The sequence below is a fragment of the Semicossyphus pulcher genome, unplaced genomic scaffold (assembly GCF_022749685.1).
Source record: "Semicossyphus pulcher isolate SPU_LCO1_2020_fin unplaced genomic scaffold, fSemPul1.0.p SCAF_5, whole genome shotgun sequence".
Lineage (NCBI taxonomy): Eukaryota > Metazoa > Chordata > Actinopteri > Labriformes > Labridae > Semicossyphus > Semicossyphus pulcher.
The window spans coordinates 1,602,007-1,616,572 of record NW_027211726.1 but is presented as its reverse complement, the minus strand read 5'-3'; the positions used below and the strand labels follow the sequence as shown (position 1 = coordinate 1,616,572).

The window sequence follows — 14,566 nt, the reverse complement described above, 5'->3', positions numbered from 1 at the left end:
GCAACAACCACAGCTGCCCCAACAACCACAGCATCCCCGACAACAACCACAGCTGCTCCAACAACAACCACAGCATCCCCAACAACCACAGCATCCCCGACAACAACCACAGCTGCTCCAACAACAACCACAGCATCCCCATCAACAACCACAGCAGCAGCAACAACAACCACAGCTGCCGCAACCACAACCACTGCATCTGCAACCACAACCACAGCTGCCTCAACAACAACCACAATTGCCCCAACAACCACAGCTGCCTCAACAACAACCACAGCTGCCCAAACAACCACAGCTGCAGCAACAACAACCACTGCTGCGGCAACCACAACCACAGCTGCCCCAACAACAACCACAGCTGCCCAAACAACCACAGCTGCACCAACAACAACCACAGCTGCCCCAACAACAACCACAGCTGCAGCAACAACAACCACAGCTGCCCAAACAACAACCACTGCTGCCGCATCCACAACCGCTGCTGCTGCAACAACCACAGCTACTCCAACAACCACAGCTGCCTCAACAACAACCACAGCTGCCCCAACAACAACCACAGCTGCCTCAACAACAACCACAGCTGCCCCAACAACAACCACAGCTGCCCCAACAACAACCACAGCTGCCCCAACAACCACAGCTGCCCCAACAACAACCACAACTGCAGCAACAACAACCACAGCTGCCCCAACAACAACCACAGCTGCTGCAACCACAACCACAGTTGCCCTGACAACAACCACAGCTGCAGCAACAACAACCACTGCTGCCGCAACCACAACCGCTGCTGCTGCAACAACCACAGCTACTCCAACAACCACAGCTGCTGCAACCACAACCACAGTTGCCCTGACAACAACCACAGCTGCCCCAACAACAACCACTGCTGCCGCAACCACAATCGCTGCTGCTGGAACAACCACAGCTACTCCAACAACCACAGCTGCCTCAACAACAACCACAGCTGCCCCAACAACCACAGCTGTCTCAACAACAACCACAGTTGCCCCAACAACAACCACAGCTACTCCAACAACCACAGCTGCCTCAACAACAACCACAGCTGCCCCAACAACAACCACAGCTGCCCAAACAACCACAGCTGCAGCAACAACAACCACAGCTGCCCCAACAACAACCACAGCTGCCGCAACAACCACAGCTACAGCAACAACAACCACAGCTGCCTCAACAACAACCACAGCTGCCTCAACAACAACCACAGCTGCCCCAACAACCACAGCTGTTTCAACAACAACCACAGCTGCCCCAACAACAACCACAGCTGCCCCAACAACAACCACAGCTGCCCCAACAACAGTGGTTGCAACAACTGCCCCAGGAGCAACCACAGCTGCCTCAGGAGCAACCAACAATTCCCCAGGAGCAACCACAGCTGCCTCAGGAGCAACCAGTGCAGCCCCTGGAGCAACCACAGCTGCCTCAGGAGCAACCAGTGCAGCCCCTGGAGCAACCACAGCTGCCTCTGGAGCAACCAATGCAGCCCCTGGAGCAACCACAGCTGCCTCAGGAGCAACCAATGCAGCCCCTGGAGCAACCACAGCTGCCTCAGGAGCAACCAATGCAGCCCCTGGAGCAACCACAGCTGCCTCAGGAGCAACCAATGCAGCCCCTGGAGCAACCACAGCTGTGTCAGGAGCAACCACTGTAGCTGCAGGAGCAACAACAGCACTAACAACAACTGCTGCCTCCTCTGCAGTCGTCAACAAAACAAGTCTCCTTTTGGTCATCGCAGCTCTTACAGTAATTCTTTGGCACTAAGAACTGGACTTGAACAAAGAACTTACAATACAACCCAAAAAATGACACTTTATTCTTTCAGAATGTATTTTTCACAAAGAGACCAAAGGACTTGCTGTCATTCATTCTTATGTATCCTGTCTAAACTTCCTTACTGTATATCTGAGGTTTGAATATGTTACTGTGACTGCTGTTTTTCCAAACACAAAATGATTTTCATGATAACAGATCTAATGTCATGCACTAATTTATTCCACTGACAAACTTGCTTTATTTATTTATTTATTATTTACACATAAGACAATCAAAGATACATATTTTACTACCTGCTGTGAACTAGAGAAACAACCATATGAGCCACATACAGTAAGCAGACACAGAAACATGAACAGCTTTGCTGTCTAATATAATTACTAATGCATTACACTGTAAGGAATTTACTGTATGGTAATTTTGTGTAGCAAACTGTATTGAATGTTCTGTTGTCTACTTTTGAAATGGATTATTTATTAAATAAAAAAGATTGAAATGCAAAGAACCAGATTTTACTTTGTTTTGTTATATTTTTCAATGATTCAGCTTCATACTAATATTTGACTCTTCCTGTAGTCGGTAAAACCATGCAGGGCCGACATCTAAAAAAATACAATTCAATAATTTTAGGTCATATTCACACCCAAAAATCGGATGAAGAAAACAATGTGAACAATATCATAAACATTAAACAAAGTAGAGCATATGGGCATTAACAAACAGGACTGTGTGGCTAAAAACTAAAAAACTGAACAGCTACCAAAACCGAGTCAAACTCTTGTGTGACCTTTCTTTAAAATATATGTAATTAGTTTGAAGCCTTTATTTACAACGCAATATGAGGCATTTTTTAACTTCTTGGCATTTTTCCTTAAATAAAGCTGTGTGAATAAAATACTTTGGCACACTTGATAATGATTTAACTTTATTTCTCTCTCTCTCTCCCTTGCCTAAAATCTACAAATAGTTCAAAATGGAAAAAAACTATGGAAAAAATCCAAGAAGAAACAAATAAATAAATAGAAACTTAAGCTGCAATCAGGGTTTGTTGCAATGGACACACAAGAATCGTCATGTGGTTTGGACAGTGCACAAAGGAGTTACATGTAATTACCTGTGACCACACAGTGGCAGAAGCAGACACGCAGTAATCATGCATTATAGTGATGTAGATGAATGAAGCCCACACTGCATACATGTCATGAATTCAGATGTTTGTCACGCGACGTGTTCTGCTTCTTACCACTAGGTGGCGCTTTGACAAAGATGTTGATCTGTTACAGCCGGGCCTGTCAGCAAACGTGTGAAATTTGGAGCAGATTGAACTTTGTATTTGAGAGTTGTAACAACTTCCTGTTGTTAGGGGTGGCATTAAGTTTGTGTGCGCAACACGTCCGAATATCATTAATTTTCTGTCTCCACTTATCATATCTACTTTAACTACTTACACTAATCTATCAAACAGTTCTTATATTCATGTGTATAGGTTTTAAATGTATGAACTGCACAACAGAGGGGCACCACAAAAATATTCCATATTATATTTTAACCCAAAAAGATTTATCTTCAAAAGTCACAGTAAAAGGTAAAAACAAAGAAAATGTGCTTCTTTGAAATGACACAAAAGCTTTTAAAAAATGTACAACAGAGCCAAATAATTTGATTTAAACTTACGTCTCATCTCTGACTTGAGAGATAGCCAATCATAGTTCAGGATTATTGGGTGGCAGTGGGGTGGCCAATCAGATTTATGAGCTGGCAAGATACTGAAACATGTCCAGCTTGTGAGCCTCTGAGGCCCTGCTTAAGAGCTTGAGGGAGACACAGATGTTTTAATGTGAAACGGCCTGATTCAGTGTTTTAACCAGTTTTAATCACCAGTTCCTTTTGTTTTGGAGAAGACAAGTCGCTGCTGATAACTGTGCTCCTTTTAGACCTGTAAAAAACACAGAATGAAGCATCGTGGAGAGACTTTTTCATAAAGTTAACAGCCTGCCTTGTTCTGCCTTGCTATGTATACAAAAAAATGTGAGTCTTCTAGTTTGGTGTGGACTAGTTATGATTCGAATCCCTGACTTGTAGGGGACAGTTCTTAAAAACTTGTTTTTAAAAGAGGTGGAATATTTGTTTCAGGTAAAGAACATGCTTTCTCTTTTATCTGTAAAGGTAACAAATGAATTCTTTGGCCAAAACAGAGAAACACAAACCTGACTGCCACAAAAGATAAAGTCTTGAAATAAAGGATTAGTTAAAGTGAGTCACAAGAAAGAAGAATGTTCGACTAAAAACTATTGGCGTACATATGACAATGAGTTAAAAACATTTTTTTTATTATTATTTATTTTAATTCGAATATGCAAATAGTACAAGGCTTCCTGATTGCTGTTTAACAAATTGTTTGCACAACATAATAAAGAAATGAAGATTTTGATGAAGCAAAATAATGAAACACAGAAAAAAAAAAAGTAAATGACATATTCGAAAAGGAGTGAGAAAAAGCATAGCTTGTTAGCTCTCACCCCTTTGTCTAAATTGAGCTAATATATATATAAATACATACACACACACACACACACACACACACACACACACACACACACACACACACACACACACACACACACACATATACATGCATATATATACATACATACACATATACACATACACATATATACCCATATATATACATACATACATATACACATTCACATTCTCTACCTCTCATCACCATGCCACATCAATTAATGAATAATAATCACCAATAATCACTAATGACCATTATCCATTGTACCCGCTAAATAACTTCTTTCTTGAACTGTTTGATATTTGGACTTTGCTTGAGTTCCTCACTTAGATTGTTCCATAACTTGACACCGGAAATAGATATACAGAAACTTTTCAAGGTTGTTCGTCTGTTTAGGCTTTTGAAGTTATGTTCCCCTCTTAATTGATAACCTCCCTCCCGATTCCTAAATACATTTTGTATATTTTCTGGTAATTGTCTGTTTTTTGCCTTATACATAATGATTGCTGTTTGATAAGTTCTTGTAGGTTGGAATAAGGTTGTTAAAACCTGAACTGACTCGAGAAGTAAGTCGATACGTCTTGTCGCTGTCATTAGAGGTCAATCATTCTCTTCTTGAGGTGAGGTACTTCCGGTCTGTCATACTTCACAACAACAGGTAACAGGACATTAGTTGCACAATGACTAAACAGACTGGTGCAATCTAAAGATAAACAAATGTGTACAGCGACATCACAAACATCGAGCCAAAAATAAACATCATGACTGACATACAACGTCACTCAACCAGTTTCTTTACTTACCGGACATATCAACCAAATAAACACATCATATCATCCACTCACCCATCAGCCAACACACTTATAACATTGATGAACATATAATCTTTGTGTAATATTGTTTTTTAGTCTCCTTTGTAATAAAGAATCTATATCTCTGTAGAAAACATAGCAGAGACATAAAATCAGTTATTGAAAGGGATGTGCTTTAAAGCTGATTTCAATCTGAAAATCTTAACATAACCTCCTTCACAGCTGGTCAGGTGTGCAGCATGAGTAACCTCTGTGAACAAGCCAGATTAAAAGAGAGAAAGTGACAGTGAAAACTGACTCTTAGAACTGAAGAAGCCTTTGGATGAGGAGCAAACGACTTCAAGAACTTCAACCATGTCTTTTGGAGTAAACCTTGAACTACTTGTACCTGGATGGCTGAGGACATTCACAGACAACACATCCCTCCTCAAGGTGCAGTCGCCTACTCCCAGTCTTTCATACTTCACATACTACACATACTAAGCCAACAAGTAACAGGACATCAGCTGCACGACGACAACCATAATTATACCGGCCAAAAATAGTCAATCAAGTGTGTTAATATAAGTAACTGTTGTAAAGGAAGTCTTGTTGCTGTCAATAGAGTTCAATTATTCACTCCTCAGTCTGTCATACTTCACATGCTCAAATTTAAACGACAACAGGAAACATAACATTAGTTGCACACTGACGAAGGAGATTGGTGCAGTCTCATCAGTAAGACAAACAAACGTGTACAGTGACATCAGAAATATCCTGCCAACAATATTCAATCCAACGTCATGACTGACATACGTCACTCAACCAGTTTCTTTACTCACTGAACATATCAGCCAAATAAAAGAAGTGAGAATTATGAAGCAGAGCCACACCTTACACAGAGGAAAAAAATATTAGTCACACAGATTATTTACGTCTTTGTTGAACAGCCTGATGTCATCTTACCTGCTTTGTGTGGATATATAAGCTGCTGTGTGTTCAGTGGAGGACATCAACAAGCAAACAGCAAAGGATACAGAACAGGTGGAATCAGAGAGCATCAGCACTTCAGGCACTGCAGTAAAGACGAGTCAACTACAGACAGAATCTGTGAGTAATTTAATGATGGATATTTGTCCAATTGCAATTAATTCAAAATGTATTTCTCTTCTTTCTTTAATTATTATGAAATGATTTAGTAACTTTGTGTTAACAGTGTTATCTGTGCTTATGGTGTTATTTTTTCTGAAAGACTAAACAGAGATTTTGGACAGTGTTGTGAACTTGTAATTTTAATGCTTTATTTCTGCTGCTAAGATATTTTAAGGGCTTTAAAAAACATTGTATACAATACATTAAACAAAGCCGGATTCAATGAAGAAACAGTGAAGCTGTAAAAGGCACCACAATGAAAAAAAACAATTTGTTAAACCTAGGATTCATTCTGTTCTCTTAAGAGGTAGCAGTTTGCATTTACAACTAATTCTTTAAAGCGTCTTAAAGATGTAATGGGTAAACTCATGAAGGTTACATTATTAATTTCAGGTTTCTTTAGACTTCTCTATGTTCAGATTCATCACACTCCAAAAGTATCTGTATATTTAAGACGATAAAAATCTTTTTTTCTTGTCCAAATGGGAACATTATTCTGTTGTTATTACTGAGCTCAATGTAACCTAAATGAATGTTATTATTTCCCAACAGAGAAGAACCTCCACCACAATGATGATGAGGATCTGTGTCATCTTGCTTCTGTTAGTTGGTGAGTTTCAGTGACTGAAACGTGTTTGTTCAGCATATTTTCTTTATATTAAAATGAGGAATCAAAATGTGAATGTTATACTGATGATCAACTCCATTGTGCAACAGCCTCAGGCAACGGACAAACCCCAACAACCACAGCTGCCCCACCAACAACCACAGCTGCCCCAACAACAACCACAGCTGCCCCAACAACAACCACAGCTGCTCCAACAACCACAGCTGCCCCAACAACAACCACAGCTGCTCCAACAACAACCACAGCTGCTCCAACAACCACAGCTGCCCCAACAACAACCACAGCTGCTCCAACAACAACCACAGCTACTCCAACAACCACAGCTGCCCCAACAACAACCACAGCTGCCTCATCAACAGCTGCTCCAACAACAACAACAATAACGGCTACAACAACTGCCCCAGCCACCTCAGGAGCAACAAGTGCAGCCCCTGGAGCAACCACAGCTGCCTCAGGAGCAACCAGTGCAGCCCCTGGAGCAACCACAGCTGCCTCAGGAGCAACCAGTGCAGCCCCTGGAGCAACCACAGCTGCCTCAGGAGCAACTAATGCAGTCCCTGGAGCAACCACAGCTGTGTCAGGAGCAACCACTGTAGCTGCAGGAGCAACAACAGCACCAACAACAACTGCTGCCTCCTCTGCAGTCGTCAACAAAACAAGTCTCCTTTTGGTCATCGCAGCTCTTACAGTAATTCTTTGGCACTAAGAACTGGACTTGAACAAAGAACTTACAATACAACCCAAAAAATGACACTTTATTCTTTCAGAATGTATTTTTCACAAAGAGACCAAAGGACTTGCTGTCATTCATTCTTATTGATCCTGTCTAAACTTCCTTACTGTATATCTGAGGTTTGAATATGTTACTGTGACTGCTGTTTTTCCAAACACAAAATGATTTTCATGATAACAGATCTAATGTCATGCACTAATTTATTCCACTGACAAACTTGCTTTATTTATTTATTTATTATTTACACATAAGACAATCAAAGATACATATTTTACTACCTGCTGTGAACTAGAGAAACAACCATATGAGCCACATACAGTAAGCAGACACAGAAACATGAACAGCTTTGCTGTCTAATATAATTACTAATGCATTACACTGTAAGGAATTTACTGTATGGTAATTTTGTGTAGCAAACTGTATTGAATGTTCTGTTGTCTACTTTTGAAATGGATTATTTATTAAATAAAAAAGATTGAAATGCAAAGAACCAGATTTTACTTTGTTTTGTTATATTTTTCAATGATTCAGCTTCATACTAATATTTGACTCTTCCTGTAGTCGGTAAAACCATGCAGGGCCGACATCTAAAAAAATACAATTCAATATTTTTAGGTCATATTCACACCCAAAAATCGGATGAAGAAAACAATGTGAACAATATCATAAACATTAAACAAAGTAGAGCATATGGGCATTAACAAACAGGACTGTGTTGCTAAAAACTAAAAAACTGAACAGCTACCAAAACCGAGTCAAACTCTTGTGTGACCTTTCTTTAAAATATATGTAATTAGTTTGAAGCCTTTATTTACAACGCAATATGAGGCATTTTTTAACTTCTTGGCATTTTTCCTTAAATAAAGCTGTGTGAATAAAATACTTTGGCATACTTGATAATGATTTAACTTTATTTCTCTCTCTCTCTCCCTTGCCTAAAATATACAAATAGTTCAAAATGGAAAAAAACTATGGAAAAAATCCAAGAAGAAACAAATAAATAAATAGAAACTTAAGCTGCAATCAGGGTTTGTTGCAATGGACACACAAGAATCGTCATGTGGTTTGGACAGTGCACAAAGGAGTTACATGTAATTACCTGTGACCGCACAGTGGCAGAAGCAGACACGCAGTAATCATGCATTATAGTGATGTAGATGAATGAAGCCCACACTGCATACATGTCATGAATTCAGATGTTTGTCACGCGACGTGTTCTGCTTCTTACCACTAGGTGGCGCTTTGACAAAGATGTTGATCTGTTACAGCCGGGCCTGTCAGCAAACGTGTGAAATTTGGAGCAGATTGAACTTTGTATTTGAGAGTTGTAACAACTTCTTGTTGTTAGGGGTGGCATTAAGTTTGTGTGCGCAACACGTCCGAATATCATTAATTTTCTGTCTCCACTTATCATATCTACTTTAACTACTTACACTAATCTATCAAACAGTTCTTATATTCATGTGTATAGGTTTTAAATGTATGAACTGCACAACAGAGGGGCACCACAAAAATATTCCATATTATATTTTAACCCAAAAAGATTTATCTTCAAAAGTCACAGTAAAAGGTAAAAACAAAGAAAATGTGCTTCTTTGAAATGACACAAAAGCTTTTAAAAAATGTACAACAGAGCCAAATAATTTGATTTAAACTTACGTCTCATCTCTGACTTGAGAGATAGCCAATCATAGTTCAGGATTATTGGGTGGCAGTGGGGTGGCCAATCAGATTTATGAGCTGGCAAGATATTGAAACATATCCAGCTTGTGAGCCTCTGAGGCCCTGCTTAAGAGCTTGAGGGAGACACAGATGTTTTAATGTGAAACGGCCTGATTCAGTGTTTTAACCAGTTTTAATCACCAGTTCCTTTTGTTTTGGAGAAGACAAGTCGCTGCTGATAACTGTGCTCCTTTTAGACCTGTAAAAAACACAGAATGAAGCATCGTGGAGAGACTTTTTCATAAAGTTAACAGCCTGCCTTGTTCTGCCTTGCTATGTATACAGAAAATGTGAGTCTTCTAGTTTAGTGTGGAATAGTTATGATTCGAATCCCTGACTTGTAGGGGACAGTTCTTAAAAACTTGTTTTTAAAAGAGGTGGAATATTTGTTTCAGGTAAAGAACATGCTTTCTCTTTTATCTGTAAAGGTAACAAATGAATTCTTTGGCCAAAACAGAGAAACACAAACCTGACTGCCACAAAAGATAAAGTCTTGAAATAAAGGATTAGTTAAAGTGAGTCACTAGAAAGAAGAATGTTCGACTAAAAACTATTGGCGTACATATGACAATGAGTTAAAAACATTTATTTTATTATTATTTATTTTAATTCGAATATGCAAATAGTACAAGGCTTCCTGATTGCTGTTTAACAAATTGTTTGCACATCATAATAAAGAAATGAAGATTTTGATGAAGCAAAATAATGAAACAGAAAAAAATAAATAAATGACATATTCGAAAAGGAGAGAGAAAAAGCATAGCTTGTTAGCTCTCACCCCTTTGTCTAAATTGAGCTCATATATATATAAATACATACACACACACACACACACACACACACACACACACACATATACATGCATATATATACATACATACACATATACACATACACATATATACCCATATATATACATACATACATATACACATTCACATTCTCTACCTCTCATCACCATGCCACATCAATTAATAAATAATAATCACCAATAATCACTAATGACCATTATCCATTGTACCCGCTAAATAACTTCTTTCTTGAACTGTTTGATATTTGGACTTTGCTTGAGTTCCTCACTTAGATTGTTCCATAACTTGACACCGGAAATAGATATACAGAAACTTTTCAAGGTTGTTCGTCTGTTTAGGCTTTTGAAGTTATGTTCCCCTCTTAATTGATAACCTCCCTCCCGATTCCTAAATACATTTTGTATATTTTCTGGTAATTGTCTGTTTTTTGCCTTATACATAATGATTGCTGTTTGATAAGTTCTTGTAGGTTGGAATAAGGTTGTTAAAACCTGAACTGACTCGAGAAGTAAGTCGATACGTCTTGTCGCTGTCATTAGAGGTCAATCATTCTCTTCTTGAGGTGAGGTACTTCCGGTCTGTCATACTTCACAACAACAGGTAACAGGACATTAGTTGCACAATGACTAAACAGACTGGTGCAATCTAAAGATAAACAAATGTGTACAGCGACATCACAAACATCGAGCCAAAAATAAACATCATGACTGACATACAACGTCACTCAACCAGTTTCTTTACTTACCGGACATATCAACCAAATAAACACATCATATCATCCACTCACCCATCAGCCAACACACTTATAACATTGATGAACATATAATCTTTGTGTAATATTGTTTTTTAGTCTCCTTTGTAATAAAGAATCTATATCTCTGTAGAAAACATAGCAGAGACATAAAATCAGTTATTGAAAGGGATGTGCTTTAAAGCTGATTTCAATCTGAAAATCTTAACATAACCTCCTTCACAGCTGGTCAGGTGTGCAGCATGAGTAACCTCTGTGAACAAGCCAGATTAAAAGAGAGAAAGTGACAGTGAAAACTGACTCTTAGAACTGAAGAAGCCTTTGGATGAGGAGCAAACGACTTCAAGAACTTCAACCATGTCTTTTGGAGTAAACCTTGAACTACTTGTACCTGGATGGCTGAGGACATTCACAGACAACACATCCCTCCTCAAGGTGCAGTCGCCTACTCCCAGTCTTTCATACTTCACATACTACACATACTAAGCCAACAAGTAACAGGACATCAGCTGCACGACGACAACCATAATTATACCTGCCAAAAATAGTCAATCAAGTGTGTTAATATAAGTAACTGTTGTAAAGGAAGTCTTGTTGCTGTCAATAGAGTTCAATTATTCACTCCTCAGTCTGTCATACTTCACATGCTCAAATTTAAACGACAACAGGAAACATAACATTAGTTGCACACTGACGAAGGAGATTGGTGCAGTCTTATAAGTAAGACAAACAAATGTGTACAGTGACATCAGAAATATCCTGCCAACAATATTCAATCCAACGTCATGACTGACATACGTCACTCAACCAGTTTCTTTACTCACTGAACATATCAGCCAAATAAAAGAAGTGAGAATTATGAAGCAGAGCCACACCTTACACAGAGGAAAAAAATATTAGTCACACAGATTATTTACGTCTTTGTTGAACAGCCTGATGTCATCTTACCTGCTTTGTGTGGATATATAAGCTGCTGTGTGTTCAGTGGAGGACATCAACAAGCAAACAGCAAAGGATACAGAACAGGTGGAATCAGAGAGCATCAGCACTTCAGGCACTGCAGTAAAGACGAGTCAACTACAGACAGAATCTGTGAGTAATTTAATGATGGATATTTGTCCAATTGCAATTAATTCAAAATGTATTTCTCTTCTTTCTTTAATTATTATGAAATGATTTAGTAACTTTGTGTTAACAGTGTTATCTGTGCTTATAGTGTTATTTTGATTGAAAAACAAAACAGATACTTTGGAAAGTGTTAAATTGTAATTTTAATGCTTTAACTATTGTATCGTATTCTATTCTATTCTAATATTTAACAATCTTAAAGATGCAAAGGATAATAAAATAAAACTTATACAATTAATTTCAGCATTCTGAATGTGTAACTGTATCTTTATCAATAAGTAAATGTGAGAAGTTAAAATAATGTTGTTTTTGTCCAAAATGTGAACATTAATCAGTTGTTACTGAGCTCAATGTAACCTAAATGAATGTTATTATTTCCCAACAGAGAAGAACCTCCACCACAATGATGATGAGGATCTGTGTCATCTTGCTTCTGTTAGTTGGTGAGTTTCAGTGACTGAAACGTGTTTGTTCAGCATATTTTCTTTATATTAAAATGAGGAATCAAAATGTGAATGTTATACTGATGATCAACTCCATTGTCCAACAGCCTCAGGCAACGGACAAACCCTAACAACCACTGCTGCCTCAACAACAACCACAGCTGCTCCTACAACCACAGTTGCCTCAACAACAACCGCAGCTGCCCCAACAACAACCACAGCTGCTTCAACAACAACTACAGCTGCCCCAACAACAACCACAGCTGCAGCAACAACAACCACAGCTGCTTCAACAACAACTACAGCTGCTTCAACAACAACTACAGCTGCCACAACAACAACCACAGCTGCAGCAACAACAACCACAGCTGCCCCAACAACAACCACAGCTGCCCCAACAACAACCACAGCATCCCCAACAACAACCACAGCTGCCCCAACAACGACCACAGCTGCCCCACCAACAACCACAGCTGCCCCAACAACAACCACAGCTGCCCCAACAACGACCACAGCTGCTCCAACAACGACCACAGCTGCAGCAACAACAACCACAGCATCCCCGACAACAACCACAGCTGCCCCAACAACAACCACAGCTGCCCCAACAACCACAGCTGCCCCAACAACAACCACAGCTGCAGCAACAACCACAGCTGCCCCAACAACCACAGCATCCCCGACAACAACCACAGCTGCTCCAACAACAACCACAGCATCCCCAACAACCACAGCATCCCCGACAACAACCACAGCTGCTCCAACAACAACCACAGCATCCCCAACAACAACCACAGCTGCCCCAACAACCACAGCTGCCTCAACAACAACCACAGCTGCCCCAACAACAACCACAGCTGCCCCAACAACAGTGGTTGCAACAACTGCCCCAGGAGCAACCACAGCTGCCTCAGGAGCAACCAACAATTCCCCAGGAGCAACCACAGCTGCCTCAGGAGCAACCAGTGCAGCCCCTGGAGCAACCACAGCTGCCTCAGGAGCAACCAGTGCAGCCCCTGGAGCAACCACAGCTGCCTCTGGAGCAACCAATGCAGCCCCTGGAGCAACCACAGCTGCCTCAGGAGCAACCAATGCAGCCCCTGGAGCAACCACAGCTGCCTCAGGAGCAACCAATGCAGCCCCTGGAGCAACCACAGCTGCCTCAGGAGCAACCAATGCAGCCCCTGGAGCAACCACAGCTGCCTCAGGAGCAACTAATGCAGTCCCTGGAGCAACCACAGCTGTGTCAGGAGCAACCAATGCAGTCCCTGGAGCAACCACAGCTGTGTCAGGAGCAACCACTGTAGCTGCAGGAGCAACAACAGCACCAACAACAACAACTGCTGCCTCCTCTGCAGTCGTCAACAAAACAAGTCTCCTTTTGGTCATCGCAGCTCTTACAGTAATTCTTTGGCACTAAGAACTGGACTTGAACAAAGAACTTACAATACAACCCAAAAAATGACACTTTATTCTTTCAGAATGTATTTTTCACAAAGAGACCAAAGGACTTGCTGTCATTCATTCTTATGTATCCTGTCTAAACTTCCTTACTGTATATCTGAGGTTTGAATATGTTACTGTGACTGCTGTTTTTCCAAACACAAAATGATTTTCATGATAACAGATCTAATGTCATGCACTAATTTATTCCACTGACAAACTTGCTTTATTTATTTATTTATTATTTACACATAAGACAATCAAAGATACATATTTTACTACCTGCTGTGAACTAGAGAAACAACCATATGAGCCACATACAGTAAGCAGACACAGAAACATGAACAGCTTTGCTGTCTAATATAATTACTAATGCATTACACTGTAAGGAATTTACTGTATGGTAATTTTGTGTAGCAAACTGTATTGAATGTTCTGTTGTCTACTTTTGAAATGGATTATTTATTAAATAAAAAAGATTGAAATGCAAAGAACCAGATTTTACTTTGTTTTGTTATATTTTTCAATGATTCAGCTTCATACTAATATTTGACTCTTCCTGTAGTCGGTAAAACCATGCAGGGCCGACATCTAAAAAAATACAATTCAATATTTTTAGGTCATATTTACACCCAAACTTGA

General features: G+C 39.8%; 2 long non-coding RNA genes across 2 annotated transcripts; both read left to right on the top strand.

The window, feature by feature from the left end:
• Nucleotides 1-6,136: 6,136 nt before the first annotated feature.
• Nucleotides 6,137-7,085, top strand: LOC138608522 (uncharacterized). Its single transcript, XR_011309449.1, has 3 exons — nucleotides 6,137-6,222; nucleotides 6,817-6,874; nucleotides 6,982-7,085. It is a non-coding gene; the product is annotated as an uncharacterized lncRNA (long non-coding RNA).
• A 4,831-nt stretch (nucleotides 7,086-11,916) lies between these two features.
• On the top strand, nucleotides 11,917-12,607 carry LOC138608525 (uncharacterized). Its single transcript, XR_011309451.1, has 3 exons — nucleotides 11,917-12,002; nucleotides 12,424-12,481; nucleotides 12,589-12,607. It is a non-coding gene; the product is annotated as an uncharacterized lncRNA (long non-coding RNA).
• Nucleotides 12,608-14,566: the final 1,959 nt, after the last annotated feature.